Source organism: Podarcis pityusensis, assembly GCF_964106645.2.
Source record: "Podarcis pityusensis genome assembly, chromosome: 10".
Lineage (NCBI taxonomy): Eukaryota > Metazoa > Chordata > Lepidosauria > Squamata > Lacertidae > Podarcis > Podarcis pityusensis.
Window position 1 is genome coordinate 43,512,205 of NC_138035.1, and position 13,154 is coordinate 43,525,358.

A 13,154-nucleotide genomic window follows, 5' to 3' on the forward strand; every position below is an offset into this window, starting at 1 on the left:
TCTAATAAAAACTAAAGAATGGGATGGGCTATTCATCAGGTTGTTTTTGCCTAAATATTAAGCAACAGTGCTGCGCAGAGATCAAAGTCTATTGTCTGGATTGTTGTGTTCTCTACATATTGCTATGAGTTTGGGGGACAGGGCATCAGGCTGAATGCCCCCCCCCTTCTAAATCCTGGATCCAGCACTGATTCAATTGCTGGAATAGTCAGGCCAGCCTGGTAATAGCCTGCTAAAGTTGGATCATTAAGGGAAACAAAGGAATGACTCTGTGCCAGAGGGCAAATGAATGGGTCTCCATCCCTCAACTGTCTGTCAGTTAGAAAGACAAAAGGCCAGAGTCTGCTGCAATGTGAGTTAGAAGATACGAGGGCGGGGAGGCAGGGGTGGGGGGACGACAACAAGCGGATGATCAGAGAGCCATGGCTGATTTCTGCTTGAATCAAAGGAAGAATGAACTGGGAGAAGCAGGAACCTCTTGGGGTGTTAATGCTGTAACCTGACCGTTAGGTCCAGTTGCTGACGACTCTGGGCTTGCGCGCTCATCTCATGCTATAGGCTGGGTCATGTGGCCAGCATGACTAAGCCGCTTCTGGCGAACCAGAGCAGTGCACAGAAATGCTGTTTACCTTCCCACTGGACCAGTACCTATTTATCTAGTTGTACTTGACTTGCTTTTGAACTGCTAGGTGGGCAGGAGCTGGAACCGAACAATGGGAGCTCACCCCGTCGCAGGGATTTGAACTGCCAACCTTCCAATCGGCAAGCCCTAGGCTCTGTGGTTTAGACCACAGCGCCACCTGCGTGGTGTATATATGTGTGTGTGTGTGTGTAAATAAACCATGTATCATAAAGACACCTCACTCTCCGCTGTGCCTTATTCCCAAAAGGAAACACAGACCCTGGGTAAGCACCTGGAACCCCTGGAATTTCACGCAGCTCTGATATTGGGGTGGGTTATTGCCCTTTTAGATGTTCAGCTTCCATTACATGTAATGAACTAGTCCATGATGAGTGCTGGCAGAATGTTTTTTCCCCATCTGGCTGTTGAAATCTGTAAGGGCTAGCAGAACATCGGTAGCTTAGAAGGCTGCCTGAACCCGCCTGCACATGTCTGTCTGCACTGGAGGTCCAGCTGTGCATTCCACCTCCATCTGAGGTGCCATTGATGGGCATGAGGGACAGGGTCTTTGTGGTAGTTGCACCCAGCTTGTAGAACATCTGACTATGAGAATTCACTAGCCTCTTCTCTATAAATCCTCAAGTGCAACTTGTGCTTTTTTAGATGTGCCTTTCTGTGATGAAAGCAACTATTTGTATTTGTAGTTATGATGTTTACTTGTTCTTTTTAATATTTGCTACTGCCACTCATGCTGCTGTTCCACAACAATATACAACCTTGTGCAGACTTACCTGGGAGTAAGTCCACTGAAGCTAGACTTCTTTCTGAGGAAACATTTATGGAATGGTGCTATGTTTTTTATGTTTGTCAACTTTCCTTTGGCTTTTAACGTTATTAACCACCCTTGGTGGTCCCATGGTAGCAGACTAAACATATTTTAATAAATGAAAATAAATACCTAAATATTATCTAAAGTGCTACATAAATTGGAGAAAAATTAAAAAATATAAAAAACTTTAATATGTAAATCTAAAATAAGAAGAAACATATAAGGGTTGTGAGTCACACCGGGGGGGGGGGGGGATCTTCAGATTATTCCACCACCTCCAGCAAGCATTGTTAAAACATGTCAGCTGTAGTTGGCTGCCTGGCTCTGGTATTTATAAGAGCTTCAAGGGAAACTTGCTGGAAGTGAATAAAAGGCATATGAAAACGAATCACAGTTTAAAGAAACTGAACTTAACTGAACTTTTAAATACTGATCAGCTGAGGAACTACCATAATTTGTGCTGCAATCCTATCCACATTTAATTTGTGGATGGCAGGACAACAGTTATGCTCTGAAGTAGGCCCTTTTGAGTTCTATTGTTATTATTTTCTCCAAGGAGCTCAGTGGGATATATGGTTCTCCCACACCACCCTAATTTTATCCCCACCACAACCCTTTGGGTTTGGTTAGACTGATGATGATTGCTCCAAGGGCACCCAGCAAGTTCCTTGGGTGTCTCCTGTCCTAATCCAGCATTCTTAACTGCTACATCACTAAACAGTTTAGAAGCCTGTTTTGGCATTAAGCAGCATACCAATTAATAATAAATAATAACCACACTGCCTTACTTTCTACCGAACTCCAGAATTAGCTGTAGGCATCGTGACCCTGGAGTCAGATTCCTCGTCTTCAGGGGATGAGGGCAAGGACTCTGAAGCAGAAGGGAGAGGTCAGCCCCAGAAATATGTCCACCAGAGGAGCCATTGGTGCTGTTGTCACAGGCCTGATACAGCATTATATTCCTCAGACGTGGAAGACTCCAGTGCCAAAGGCCCAGTCAGACCAGAGTTTCTCCTGCCCTGTCACAGTAGCTGATGACAGAGAAGGCTGAAAAACAGAATGTTGCTGGGAAGGTGGTGCTAACAGTTAGGCTGCACATACTGCTACTTATCTTATAAGGGGTCAGTTTCAGCTTGCTGCTTGCTGGAGCTCTGCTTTCGCATGTTTGCACCTTGTCTCTTGCCTGCTCCTTGCCTTACGCCCAGTCTGAGTCCAACCTTGCCTCAAGTCAATGCTTGCCTTGTGACGGTAAGTTCTATCCCTGACCTGGAGCCCAACAAGGTGTGAAGGAGGAATCAGAAAAAATTCCTCCATAAAAACAGAAGATCACAAAAGCTAACTAGTTTGTGCGAGTTCCCTAGCTCTAGGCCAAATTACAACCCATGTCCAATTGCAAATAAATATAGTTTATTACAGAAGTGCAGTTGGATGGATCAGGTAGCAAATGGAACAGATTCATAGTAAATCACAGCAAATGTAAACTTCCAGGCAAGGAGTGGGGAACTTTTGCCCCTCTAAAATGCTGCTGAACTACAGCTCCCATAATCCCTGACCCTTCCTTAAAGTGAGGAAAAAATATCCTTTTCTATAGTGGTTGCTGACCCTATGGACCTGTTCACAAGATCACACTCTTTTATTTTTTGCTAATACTCTCTTATTACAATAAGCATGCTTGAATTATTAACAGGAGGTATTCTTTGATTGCTTAAAGTGCTAGTTTTGGGAACATGCCCAGGTCTCAATGTCGAAAGAGACCAGAAGGGATGTCAGGGTTGTACGTGGGAACTTCAGGCTTGCATGCCGTCTTGCGCAATCCATAACACTTTTCCTAGCGTAGTATTCGCTGCCACTCGTTGGGTCAACATTTCCCTGTCTCTCTCCATAAAGATCTGTTTCATCAGCTGCACACTGCAGATTTTTAAAAATCCTCCCACCTCCAGCCAATGAACAGCAGTGGCTGGACAAGGAGGAGGAGGGAGGCGATTACTGAATATACTCAGCTGATGAGTGCAGTAAGCTGGAAGCCACCCTGAAAATTAAGCCCAATGTCGGCTCGATTCCCTTTTTTTACCATGCTCCTTCTAAGTATAGGCGTGCCTGCTTAACATACAGCATCATTCCATTTCCTCTGCTCTGTTTTTCTAGCTCAGTTCTCCCCACTCCTTGCTTCATTATTCACTTGGCTAACATAGCCTGGATGTTAAGTTGTGGGTGAACATATCAGATGACACAGCGATTCTTCAAACAGCTCTTGTTTATTCACAGGCCAGAACAGAATTGACTGAAGGCTTCAGCCAGCCTGCTTATATAGAGCTCCACTAGAACGCAACAGTAACCACTTTCTGTAGCTACCCAGTCACTGAACGTCACTTTCAATCCCTTATTTGCATATGTGGACCTGAGTGAAAACTATCCACAGTATCCCCCTGCTGGCTCAGGGTGAGAACTTCAGTACATAACACTGGACATTTACTTTTGTGTATGCATCAACTCAAATATTTGATTGTTTTTGTAATTTTGAACAATATATTTGCACTAATATAACCGTTCCCTCATTTGAAACTGTTGCCTTCTTAATTTGTATTATATATTTTCTTTAAAAAAAAAAGTTGTAGAAAAATTGTATCTGAAGAAGACAGAACTTTGAAGAAATCCCACTATTTTTCCAACTTTCATTTTCAGAGTCTGCTCAGCGGGAATGGGAGGGATCAACTCAAGAAAATGTAAACAGATCATCACTAAACTGGAAGTCACACACAATTCCCTCAATATCAGGAAGCAGCACCAAGCTTGTAATATAGCCGAAATGCATAAAGTGAGTGACATCCAGATTGATCACTGGGATAAAGTTCAAGACAACGAGCTTAATTGGAGTCTGCTTTGTGAAAACTAAATAAAGCTGACAGTCCTGAAATGACAACTCGAGACAAACAGCAACAGTTGCTGCACCAGTGAAGAATACAAAGAAGTAGGTTGGGCTATCCCTGCACCACATGCTCAGTTTAGGAGTGGAGATAGTTTCTAGGTCAATTCACATGGCAGAAGTGCTTGGGATATGGAAACTGTACTAGGGATCAGGAAGCTGCGTTCCCGGTGGCACTTCCAAACCTATTTCACATCTCCATTGGCAATTAGGATTAATATCTGTTCAGGAAACTTAAGTCAGACTCAGACTATATGCACTGAAAATAATGAGCTTAAATTAAGCCCATTGATTTCAGTGGTCCTGTTAGAGTAGGACTAACATTGAGCATCAACCACATTATGAAATACAGTAGAGTTTACTGGAATAGACTTATTCCTAATTATTGTGTGTTTGTGTTTTATATGAAGTTTGTATATTGTTTTATTATCTTTCTGGCTAAGATTGATTCAAGGTCCCTGCAGAATCTTCTTCACCACCCTCTTTCACTACTTGCTTTGCAAATTGTACAGGGAGTCCTGTCCACGGGAAACAAAAGCTATAAAATTTCCTTCTGGCCTAGAGCAATAGTTTCTGAGATGTCTGGAAATAACTTAAATGTGTATCTGATACTGAAAGACAGTAGCAAGATTGACAGTTGCTACTCCCGAAATAATGAATACTGGCATTGCAAGGAAACTGGTACATTATTACATGGGTTCTGAAGACACCGTGCACATAAACCCTCTGAGTCCCCAGCTAATAAAAGTACACCTAATACTGTCTGTGGGAGGGAGTGTTCAGAATAGTCAAAGCCCTGGCGTATCATAGCAAATCTAAAGTCAACAGAAAGTCAGAAACAGAACAAAGGAAATTCATAAATAGCTGCGTCTAGTGCCAAAAAAAATTAAATGGAAGACTTTATCTATTTTCCCAAAAGTACAGTGCTCTGTATTTTGAGCAGCTCTGGAAAGTATCTCATTTTTGCCAACAATAATAGACACCTTTAATCAAATATAATCCCTTCCCTATGACTTATGACATATGGCTACTTAAGACAAAATAAAGCAGGCATATCTACGTTCTATAACCTTAATTACCTATATAGTCATATTTAAAACATAATAATTCATGATTATGCTTCGTCTGTGTTTTCCATTATACATTTATTTGTCCAGATAGTCTTCAGTATTTTTTTCATAACTGAAATGGAAACAGGGACTTTCAGTCCATCAGTACGTTGTGCTTTAAAGAAGCAGGGGAGGGAAATGAACTGTTGCAAGCAGATGTGAACAATGCAGTGCCTTGCTCTGAAATATTTGAAATCGTAAATGAATCTCTCTCTTTCAGTTCCTTAGAAAAAAGAGAGTCATTCAAAACTGTGAAAGAGAAGAAAAAGGATATGGGCTACATGGTGAACTGAGTCAGCATTCAGCAGAGGAATAAGAGGGCATGAACCTAAGGTAAGAATAGTTCCCAGCTCTGAGAGGAAAAAAACATTGGCACAAAGGCTGAATTGCTTTCAGAATGGAAATTGTCACAGGTCCTCATAGGTTATCGCTGCAGTGACCCTGGGGTTTGTGACTATCATTACTAGACGTGTCATTTGTAACCTATGTGCTAGATCTGGGGTTCATAGTCCTATGTGGACATTAATGCTCCTGCGTTACTCAACACAGGAGCAAGGAGTTGCTGAGTAACCCTGACCCCCATCCTTTGTGTGAAGAGTGCAACCATCTGTCGCGACGGGGCTTCAATGCAGACTGCTGTAGGTGGCAAAGGCTTTTACATAAATGGGAAGCATGTGCAACTGGAGTTCTGGGTCACATCGATGCCTTCACCCATACAACTGTACGCAGCAAGCGTATCACTAAAAACCACCAAGCTGTTCATACAAAGGCTAAAAGGCAGATCTACCTTGGCAATGTCCCCCTCTCCAGTTTTGAGTAACAGGAGCATTAAGGCCTGGCTACTGATTACAAAGGGTACAGTTATGATTAAAAAAAATGTAAAGGTAAAGGACCCCTGACAGTTACGTCCAGTCACGAATGACTCTGGGGTTGCTGCGTTCATCTCGCTTTACTGGCCGAGGGAGCCGGCGTTTGTCCGCAGACAGCTTCCGGGTCATGTGGACAGCATGACTAAGCTGCTTCTGGCGAAACTAGAGCAGCGCACGGAAACGCCATTTACCTACTTGCACTGTTGGTGTTCTTTTGAACTGCTAGATTGGCAGGAGCTGGGACCGAGCAACGGGAGCTCACCCCGTCGCAGGGATTCGAACCACCAACCTTCAGATTGGCAAGCCCTAGGCTCAGTGGTTTAGACCACAGTGCCACCCACATGTTATGATTCCTCTCACACAAAAACATTATTTTAAACAAGAAGTGTCAACTTAACCGCTGAATCTTGTAGACAATCAGGATTTTTTTTTTTCTGTCCAGGAAATGAGGGGGCAAATTCTTCTTCCAAACTAAAAAGGGGGGGAAAGGGGGGTGTTAGTATTCATTGGGAGCAACCTCCAACTGAACCTGGCAAGAAGCACTCTAACTACACACTTGAGAATTGATCTGGCTAAGGTAGGTAATTGAACTTGGAATGTACAAAGCGCAGCAGCAAATACAGACTCTCACCAGAGAAGCAGTGAGAGCAACAGGATTTACAAATTAAATAAAGCTTGTTTTATATTAGGAAATAGTGGAATAATGCCATAAACCATGAAGAAAAGGATAAACGACACCAAAGGAGGGAACAGTTTGTGTGTGTGTGTGTGTGTGTGTGTGTGTGTGTGTATCCAACGAAGAACTAAAATGGAACAATGGGTCATACGTGATACAGACAAATAGAAAGCAAAGGAAGTTATTGAGGAGGAGCAAAGAAAGCAGTACATATTATTCCATGTATGAAAAGCAATACAACGAAGCTCATAAAGTGTATATATACCTTTTACACTAGAATATCCTAAAATAAGACATGCATGCATGTTCTGCCTTCTGGGCTTCCCAGAGACATCTGGTTGGCCACTGTGGATGCTAGATTAGATTGAAATACTTTATTGTCACTTGTACAGCTTGTATACAGTGAGATTACACGAGCACCCCCCCACTCAGCTCTCTTAGTCTTAATTCCCCTTGTTTACTGATGCACACCCACCAAACTCAAAAGTCAGTTGCCCTGTTGTTATCTTTTCATTTGGCAGCCTAACAGCCCACAGATAGAAGCTGTTCTTTACCCTGTTGGTGCGACTAATCATGCTTCTATATCTTCTGCCCCAGGGCAGGAGATCAAGAAAGTGCCGCCAGGGTGTGAATCATCCCTGAGAATTTTCGTCACTCTCCTGAGGCAACGTTCTTCCGCTATTTCAGATTCACTGGACAGCCCATAATATCTTGTGCTGTATTCACCACCCTCTGTAAGCACTTCCTTTCAGATGATGTCAAACCAGCATACCCCACTGTGATGCAGTATGAAAGGACACTTTCTACTGTTGACCAGTAGAAGGAGATCTTCAAATTAAGATGGGTCTTAATCTGATATGGCAGGGCAGTACTGTTCCATGCGTTTACCTTCTTAAAATGAATCATTAGCTTGTTTATCTTGGGGCCTGATCTTCAGTTCAGCAAGGTGTGCTAGAATCGAGATCCTCTAAAACAAAAGTTCATTCTCCAGCACACCTGTAAAACAACTGTAGCAGAAAATTATATGACCCTGTATTGTGTGTCCAGTAGGATGGTTAGAATGTGATTGTCTAAAACATCTGGATTTGTTTGTTTTCAAAATATTGCTTAAGATAGTTTCAAGGGAGGAAAAGGAGAAGGGGAAAGAAACAATAGAAAGGAAGTAATTAGAAAAATCTATGGAGAGTTCTGAGAATTGCTGCTAGTGTGGTGGCTCTATTCATTTTTACTCAGAAATAAGTCCCACTGAGTTCATTAGGGCTACTCCCGGGTAAGTGTGAAAAGGACTGCTGCTGGAAAATTGGATGAAGAACAACAGAAGAAATATTGTGGACTGTTGTTTTGGATTGTAGCCTAAAGCAGAAAAAAAACAGAATAGGGAGAATAATAGCTCAAAAACATTTCCAGGGAATGTAAGCCATATTTCCAAAGGACTGGTGAGCAAAGGAACTTTTATTTAAACTGTCAGCATTTATTTCGACCAAGAGCTTCAGCAGAAAGCCTGCAATACTCTGCACACCTGGGGATTTCGAGTAAATGAGACTTTATTATGCATATATCAAAGGCTATTCAATGTTCTTCCTGCAACATCAGCTTCCATAAACTTTACATTTGCACAAATTTATTTTGCTTTCAGGGAATACACTTCTTACAGGTGATGGTAATAGAAAGTCTATAGATCACTCAGCTATTTATTAAACCTTTTAGGTGACATTGAAGGTAACACACATGCAGGCAGCTGGGAAAAGATAACATCGGATAATGTCCAGACACCAAAGCTAGCATACAGTCAAGTGCTCAAGCCAAATGCCTTCCAAAATAAATGTGTTCCAAAATATGATAAAAAGGTTTCTGAACACACGGCCTGAGTTTGGAGCGATCAAGCGCAGACATCCTATCTGGTAGGGTTGCCATGGTGGAAGAGAGAGTGAACAAAGAAATCATCACCCAAGATGAGGGGGTGTGACCTAGTCAAGTCTAGCCAAAACAGCATACTCTACTATCTTAACTCCTTCATGCAAAGCATGCTGGTTTATATGAGGCAAAATTTCCCAGACCAATCAATCCAGTTTCTGAGTGAAGGCATTCCAGAATGATATAACTGCACAACCCTGAGTTGGGAGATTCAGAAGTAGAGATCCAACGTTTGGCAGGTGCTCACAAAGTAAATCAGTAGCTGCCCAGGGCAGTCCAAGGACTGCATTTAATAATTTGGTTACTCCCTGTCCTGACTGAGAGGTACAAACACTGACCCGTGACAGTTTCTGTTGTTTAATACTGCAAAGACTTTCTATCTCTCTAACAAGGAAATAGCAGCATGACCAAATAGCAGTGCAAGTGTATCTTACAATATTGTTCTGTCCTATCCCTTTTGTTGTTTAGCCTACTGAACATTTATACAATTAGAAATTATTTCCACAGAAACTGCATTTGCTCTATTTCCTCCTGAGCAGTCTCCGTACAAGTTTTTCCAACTACAGAGAAATGCACTGTACATGCTCTGATCAGCCACAGAAAGCTGCCTTTGTACAGCATTATAGGAGTAAGTGTTACATAACTATTCCCTTTTCTAAGTGGATGGCGTTGCTGGAGGACAATTACCGAGCAAAGTGTTGAAAACAGATTATCATCAGTACACAAAAGAAGCTCTCACTGTCCTTGTCACTCTTCGGCTACTCCAGTTCTCTTCACAGTAAGGGGGAATTGTTGCCAAGGTGGTGCTTTGACAAGTCCTCTTTTTGGTACAAAGCTGTTTTACCTCAATAGCTGAGTCAAGAAGTAGAGCGTTGTATAAACTGCAGGAAACAGAAGTTTCCGTGGGGTGTAGTGGCTTGTATGTGGGACCAGGACTCAGGAGCCCTAGGTTCAAATCTCCACTCAGTCATGAAACTCACTTTGAGTCTCTCTGTGTCTGCCTGTCTTTCTCTGCAGTAGGTTAAAATGAGGGGTGGGAAACCATGTACACGATCCAGAACACCTTGGAAGAAGACAGGTTGTCATCTGGCTCGCCAGCAAGGAAAAATCAACCTACAGTGGTACCTTGGGTTAAGTACTTAATTTGTTCCGAGGGTCCATACTTAACCTGAAACTGTTCTTAACCTGAAGCACCACTTTAGCTAATGGGGCCTCCTGCTGATGCTGCGCCGCCGGAGCACGATTTCTGTTCTCATCCTGAAGCAAAGTTCTTAACCTGAAGCACTATTTCTGGGTTAGCGGAGTCTGTAACCTGAAGTGTATGTAACCTGAAGCGTATGTAACCCGAGGTACCACTGCACTGCTCCTTCTTCTATCACTAGGTGGTGAAACAGAAGTCAGTTTAAGTCAGTAGTACTACCAGCTTCCACTAGCTCCTGAGTTATTTCACTGGGCAGCCTCCTCACTTGAGGCCAAACTAAGTCTTTGAGCATAGGTGCCAACTCCCTGGGGCCCTGGGTGCCTGACCTGAGCACACACAAAAATTTCCCATGAAGAGGCTGAGCACCCATGAACTCTGCATGGCACCCATGGCCCCAGGCACCCACAGTCATGGGACCAAGTTGGCACTGCTGTTTTGAGCAACAGGTCTTGTCCCAGCTGCACATTAGTAGTTCCTGCACCCCCATCCCCCTGCATGATTGAGCACTTAAGCTGCTGGTAATAGTCCTATTGACTCCAGATAGGGCTGTGTACCTGCATCCCAAAGCACCCCACCGTGTCCCCTCTGCATCCTCCAGAAAAAGCTTGGTCTCTTCTCTCCTCCTTTCTTTCCTCTCCCGAGAGCCAGTGTGGTGTAGTGGTTAAGAGCGGTAGACTTGTAATCTGGTGAACCGGGTTCGCTTCCCCCCTCCTCCACATGCAGCTGCTGGGTGACCTTGGGCCAGTCACACTTCTTTGAAGTCTCTCAGCCCCACTCACCTCACAGAGTGTTTGTCGTGGAGGAGGAAGGGAAAGGAGAATGTTAGCCACTTTGAGACTCCTTCGGGTAGTGATAAAGCGGGATATCAAATCCAAACTCTTCTTCTTCTTCCACCTGCTCCCTCTGGCTCCCTCTGTATTCTAAGGCAATTTAAATGGCCCAGCGCTGGTGAGCAGCCGCCTGTGTCCATTGTTCTGTTATGCCGCCTGTTGACTAATATAGACAGTAGACCCACATTCCTTAAATCAGTTTTGTGGATGGCAGCCACTGGTGCTCAAATCACATCTTTTTAGAAGGCTGCTGGGGGAAGGCAGCATGATTAACTAAAAGTGGAGTCAAGGATTGGCACTTGTGGGTTTCTTTTAATGATGCCATCATCTTTTCACCCATAATTCAAGACCTGACAGGCCACATTAATGTAGAGCGGAGTATGTTTGCCTCTACTCCACACAATATTTTTCCTGCTGAAGAGGCATACATGTTACTTTCCCAGGGTATACTGAAAGTATAGAAGCCGATATAAACAGGTAATTTAGCCATGACCTTCCTAAACAAGATTAAAGCTGTTAACATGTGTACACCATCAGAATAAGTATAACTGCCTTTTAGAAATCGGTGGTGCTATTTCACCTTCCCCTTCAAAGCAGTGGTTAAGATTAGCAAGTGTTGAATTATGCTGCAAAGGGATTTTGAACTGTATCTTCCTGGTATCAGGAAATGCCAGAGTCCCATATGCCCGCCATAAGGCCAACATGCATGTCGGAAATATTTGAGGAAAACTAGATATTATAGAATCATAGAATTGTAGAGTTAGAAGAGACCACATGGGTCATCTGGTCCAACCCGCCTAATACCCATGACATCGTTTCTATTAGCTAAAGTTACAGATATTTTGCTTAAAAAAAGAAAAGAATTTAAGCTGTGCAGTGGGACCAATCTTAATAGGTCCCCATTATTATTATTATTATTATTATCATCATCATCATTATCCCACCTCTTTCCCTGACAGGGGCTCAGGGTGACTTACATATGAAATAATAACAGCTAAAAACTTGGGGTTTGTCATTAAAAATTATATATATATATATATATATATATATATATATATATATATAACATATATAAATCTGTTCAAAACATACAGCTAATTACAATAAAGACAGCACAGTACCAGCCTTTCATTAATAGCAGTCATTTCCCCCAAGCCTGTTGGAATAAAAAGGTCTTCACCTGCTGGTAAAAGAGCAAAGAGAGAGTTTCAAAGTTTGGGTGCAACCACTGAGAAGGCCCTACATTCCTACCAAGCATTCCTGTGAGGGTGGCAGGACCAAGAGAAGGACCAATAAATCTCAGAACCCAGGCAGGTTTGTATGAGGGAATGCAGTATTTCAGATAGCTTGTACCTAAGCCTTATAGGGTTTTATAGGTCATCAGCAGCACTTCGAATTGCGCCTGGAAACAAACTGATAGGCTGTGGAGCTGTGGTAACAAGGGAGTTGCATGCTCTCTATAACTCGCCCCAGACAACAATCTGGCTGAAGCTCTTTAAGCCAGTTGAACTGCACTAACTAAGTTATCAAAATCAGCAGCAGAATTGGGCAATTTCAAAGAGATTAAGTTTTAGCCCAGGAGCTAGCAACCTTTAACCTGGATGGGGGGGAAAAGAGCAAGCAGAGAAACATTGGGACAGGGGGAGGCATATAACAGATGGAGGGGCCATTCTGTAAACAGTCAATCAGACCTCTGACGAGAGCAATCTATACCCATCCCAAAAGCCTGCTGAGTGGATGAGATGGAAGAGAAAACAGTTGAGAGAGAGAAAAGATGGCTCTGCCCAGTTCTGGCTGCTGACTTTTGCCTTGCATCCAGCTTCTAACAGTGTTAGAAGCTAATGCAGTCTTAGGCTAAGGTCCTCCCCAGACAACTTGTTTATTGATCATTCATCCTGATTTGCTTGTACAGAGCTTACACAGAGGTTAGATTATATCCAGTCTTTATTGCGCATCAGTTCCAATTTGTTTGTGGGGCAGTTATATGACAATGAACAGGCAGAGGGCCTTCTCAGTAGTGGCACCCTCCCTGTGGAACTCCCTCCCCTTCCCATGTCAAGAAGATAAAGAATTACACAACTTTTAGAAGACATCTGAAGGCAGCCCTGTATCAGAAGGTTTTTAATAATAATATTCATTCATTCATTCATTCATTCCCTGCCCATCTGCCTAGGTTTCCCC